At 35.8% G+C, this 5,094-nt stretch overlaps 1 pseudogene; it reads right to left on the minus strand.

The window, feature by feature from the left end:
• Positions 1-661: 661 nt before the first annotated feature.
• LOC117180700 overlaps positions 662-5,094 on the minus strand; it is a 20,606-nt pseudogene continuing 16,173 nt past the window's right edge.

Genomic DNA, 5,094 nt, shown 5'->3' on the forward strand with positions numbered 1-5,094 from the left:
TAAAAGAGATTATACAAAAAATAATCAAAAAGTTAAGAATAAACATTCTTATGAACAAATTTAAAGATTTCGTAGTTCTGCGCAGAATAAAATCGAACTTCTTGTTTCAATAGCTTTGTGCAAAGTTGAAATTTTGAATTTGTTTATCTTGCTAGTTTGTAAACATTTAAATTGTTATCCCTCAACAAATATTATCAAAGTTATAATAATGTTAGTAATATCTGCATGGCAATTCAACAATTTCAGCAATTCACTAAAGGAAATTGGAACAGTTTTTGAAACTAAAATTAAAATATGTTGTCACAGAAACTGTTCAAAACCATGGTTATTGCTAACTTTGTAATTATTTTTGTGTTTAAATGTAATTCGTACATCAGTAAGAAACAATTTTTTAAAAGGATATTTTGTTACCTATAATAACACTATTTGACATTTTTGAACAAATTTATTTTTAAGCACCAATCAGCAAATTATTATTCAATAAAAATACATTATTATTATTATTATATATATATATATTTTGTATTCTGTGAGTCCCCATGTATTGATTTAGCACTATACAAAGATTATCCAAGTAGTATAAGCAGTTATTTAAGCACAATCAATTGTTTAAAGAAATTCCGCTTCGTGATATTTTGTGTGAAATTGATTGTTCACACTCTTAAAAACGAGTTTTGTACCCTTTGGGTACGTCTTCTGTCCACGAGTCAAATCGATTAATCATTTCTTTCGACATACGCTCTTTCCACTGATTGACTTTTCCACTTCTCATGAATTTCCCTTCTTTGGTGATCGATTTAAAGCTTTTCCGTCTTTCGAGTGCCTGTTCCCAATTCACTGCTGGGTTTGTTTTCATACTGTCGAAACTCAAATGCTTCTCAAGTGCCGTCATTTCTCTTTTGGAGACTTCTTTTTTCCCCAGAAATTTCGAAGTATTTTTTATTACTCATTGCAGGTCCTAAATCAAAAACAGTTATTTTTTTATGGTGAAACAAATTTTTATCTTTTATTTTTTCACATGAAAATATTTGCAATACGAACATCTTTCATTTCTTCGTATTCGAGGAATAACATATTTCCCTGCATCCTTCTTTCCCAAAATCCGGAAACATGTTTCCAAAATGATCCGAAGCTAACTGAAAGTATCATCAAACATATCCAAATGATTTTCTCATATATTTTTGCAATTTTATGTAAATATAATTATAATACTGAAAAGTAAAATTTCTGATTCGGAAAAATTCCCAAATAATAAAATTTCCAAATAAAAAAATTCCTGAATCGGAAAATTCCTAACAAAAAATTGCTGAATTATAAAATATATGAATTAGAAAATTACCGAATTTAAACTTTTTTTTATTAATATTAAATATTTTTCAAAAACACAATAATGGAATGTTTTTAAAAAAAAATAATTTTTAAAGATCAAAGTTTCTAAAATGGTAGTGTGAATTGAAAATAACAATAATTGAAAAGAAATTTCACCCACAAATATATTTTTGTCAATTATGGTTATTTTAAATTCAAACGGTAATTCTTAAAACTTTAAACATTTTAAACAGTTTTGTTATAAGAATATTTCATTATTGTATTCATAATAAATAAATAATATTTATAAACAAAAGATTTAAATTGTTCAAACTTTGGAAATTTCTAATTCGTATATTTTATAATTTGACAATTTATTGTCAGGAATTTTATTATTCAAGAATTCGCAAATTCGAGAATTTTATTGTTCGGAATTTTAATGATCAGGCATTTGCATAAATCAGGAAATTTCTAATTCAGGAATTTGACTTTGCAAGAAATTTTATTTTCCATTTGTTCCATTATCTTCGCGTCCCTTGTTTTTTCTTATAAAAAATTCTAAAATCCGTAAATAAACTAATTTTTAAATATAACGTAAAATGTTGAAAAAGCATAATATTTCAAATTCAGATTAAAATTTCAAAAATGATACAATTCAAAAACTTGAAACTGTTTGCAAATGCTCAGAAGTTTAAAAAAAATATTTGTTGTAACAAACTTATGATCAAAATGCTTTCTTAAAAATTTAAAATACACAGATATTGTATTCCATAAAATTTTCATAGCAATACATTTAAAAATAATATCTAATTTTGATTTATTTCATATTAATTATTTTTAAACATTATTATTATTTTAATATTTTTACCTACTGGTAAATTATTCATGTAGGATGTTATCTTGTGGATACTGATATTTAATATAGTGGAAAAAACAAAGTATATATATTAAAAATTTTTCTTTAGGACAACCGCAAGATTTCGCCAGGAGCGGGTGCTAATCTGCAAAATTGCACCCGCTCCCTGCGACATCGCGTTAAAATTTTGAGCCACAACCACGTCTCACGACCATGAGATAAGTGGTTACAGTCTGTAACGGAATCAATATGACGATCCGGCAAAAGTTTCGTGCATCCTGATAAAACTGAGCGATCCAAGGACTACCGCTTTCTGCACTTTTCCCACAAGTGTTTTAGCATATTGTTGACATGCAAGGATGCTTTTCAGGCTACCAACGAGTGAAAACTTGGCACCTCCAAAAGCGTCGATGATAAGGATGATTAGTTTAACAGAATATTCCGGGTACAATCGTTGCAACTCGATAACAAACATGGGTCGCTTCTCGAAGTCAAGAAGAACCATGTCAGGCCTCCAGTGTGAAACAGCAACAATTGCCGAGAATATAAAGTTCCAGTATATGCAGCACTTCCCATTCTTCACAATTGACTCGATTTCCTTAGGAGCATTTAGAGGAGCGATATTAAGGTTAATGCTGTAAGAGTGACAGAGATAGTAATAAAGCAATTTTAGTGCCGCATTGTACATTTGGATGTAGGTCGTTCCCGCATGAGTTGGACAACTAGATAGTATGTGAGCTAAATGCTCGGGGTGTACATGGCACGCCCTGCAGCTATCACCGGGAATGTCTTGGCTCATAATCTGGCGACGGTGTGTTAAAGTGGAAATGACATTTCTGTAAAAGATACCTTGCATTCGCTAATTGAGGAGCTGTTCACGAAAGTTTTTCTCTTGTGCTTTCTTAATCCAGCCTTTCAGAAGTGAGTACTCTAGATAGATCCTTTATAGATGTCACACCCTGAACGCGGCTCTGTGGCACGCCCAAGTATGTATAAGTCTCTCCAGCGCAAAGGTGTCGTATAGCGCTTCTATCAACGAGCTCAGGATCGTCAGGGATGCCATTTAGTTTTCCTCGCTTCGAATAAACATTGACGCATTTATCTATCCCAAATTCCATTGCAATTTCTTTAGTATATCGTTCGACAATCTCCAGAGCCAGATGTAGTTGCCCTTTGTTTTTAACATAGATCTTAAGATCGTCCATGTAAAATACATGAGTGACCTTGTTCTTTTGATCTGCAGGTTTACTGCACAAGTACCCGTCGGAATGGCGAAGTGCTAGAGATAGTGGCAATAATGTAAGGCAAAAAAAGAGTGGCCTTATGGTGTCGCCCTGAAAGACACCTCTCTGAAAGGTGACCTTGTTAGATGTCACACGATTTTTTCCAGATTAGATAGTAAATCTGGTTTTCCAAAGCGGCATCAATCTCTCTATGCACCTAACGATTTGCTGATGAACCTATAAGCTATCCAAAAGACAGATGATATGTCTATGGGAGGTTGAGTCGAAAGCTTCCCGATAATCAATCCAGGCAATCGATAGATCATGCTGGTAGAATGCTGCATCATTGCAGACACATCTATCGATGAGCAGGTTCTCCCGACATCCCGCTACGACTTTCTTTGAGCCTCGTTGTTCATACATTTCTTGCCACACCGGTTCAATTGCCCGAACAATCCTATCATTTAGGATAGCTGTGAATATCTTGTACAGTCTGTTCAGACAAGTGATTGGACTGTAATTCTTCGGTTCAGATAAGCTGCCTATTTCCGGCAGGAGTATTGTGCTCCCTTCTACTAACCTTTCCGGAATCGGCTCTTCCGACTTTAAATATGAGATGAAAATACGGGCCAAATGCTGATGGGTTGAAGGAAACTTCTTCCACCAGAAGGTTTTGATATAATCTGGTCCCGGTGCGGAATAGTTCTTCATTCCTCTTGATACTTTTTTCACCTCCTCGGTAGTGATGATTTCAAGCTATTTATATTATCTGAGTCTTCGTCCTGTCTATGCTGCACTTCGTAGACTTTTCTCCAAAATACTTCTACCTCCTCTGGTTTGGGTGGGTGGTCGACAGTAACTGGAGGGTCTTGGAAGAATCGAGATGGGTCAGAGAGAAACTGTTGATTTTCTCGGACCCACCTCTCTCTCCGCCTTAGGCTTCTCTTAGCGTCAGATAGTATCCGTATTCTCTCAAGAATTTGCTGCCTGATGGTCAGCAGTTTTGACTTGCTAAGTGTGTAACACCGGGTCCGGAGTTCGCGCGCGAACTTTCGAACCTTCGCGGTAAACTTCCAGCCAGATGTGATGTAATCAATCATACACTGAATGCGGGACGCGTGCTGTCTTGCCCAGCCTATCTTTATGGCAAGTTGATGCATTCATCTTTTGTTCTTACGATCAGCCGTTGGTTTTGTTTTACGGTTCGCATCGGCCAAAGCTCTCGCTGCATTATACACACAATAATTGATAGCCCAGAGGTCGGATTCATCGGAAAAATGTCCACGAAGCTCGTCATCCGTTTTGGTTCGTCTAGAATCAGACCGAAGGGCCTATGACAAAGCCACCGAACGCGTCCTCGGGTTGCGGATAGAGGGTCCCTGTACCAAGGGTTTCTGCTGAATATGGTTACAAAAATAAATGGGCAGTCGCGGACAATTATCCAGGGGTGGTCCCGAAGGAATTAACCCCGAAGCGGAGGTGTGAAAACCGTGCCGAAAGCTGCATGGCACCTGGGTGCGGTGTCTAGAACCGCCTTAAAATTGTCAGGAATCACGAAGAAGTGGGCAAAGGAGCATTTCTGTACAAAGTAACGGAGGAGGCTGTTGAAACACTCGGACTTGACTTCAGTATTAGAGGTGAGCAAAATGCATCAAATCTTATCTATCTCGAGTACTCACTCCTGAAAGCCCGGATTAAGAAAGCACA

This window comes from Belonocnema kinseyi, chromosome 9 (assembly GCF_010883055.1).
Source record: "Belonocnema kinseyi isolate 2016_QV_RU_SX_M_011 chromosome 9, B_treatae_v1, whole genome shotgun sequence".
In the NCBI taxonomy this organism is placed as follows: domain Eukaryota; kingdom Metazoa; phylum Arthropoda; class Insecta; order Hymenoptera; family Cynipidae; genus Belonocnema; species Belonocnema kinseyi.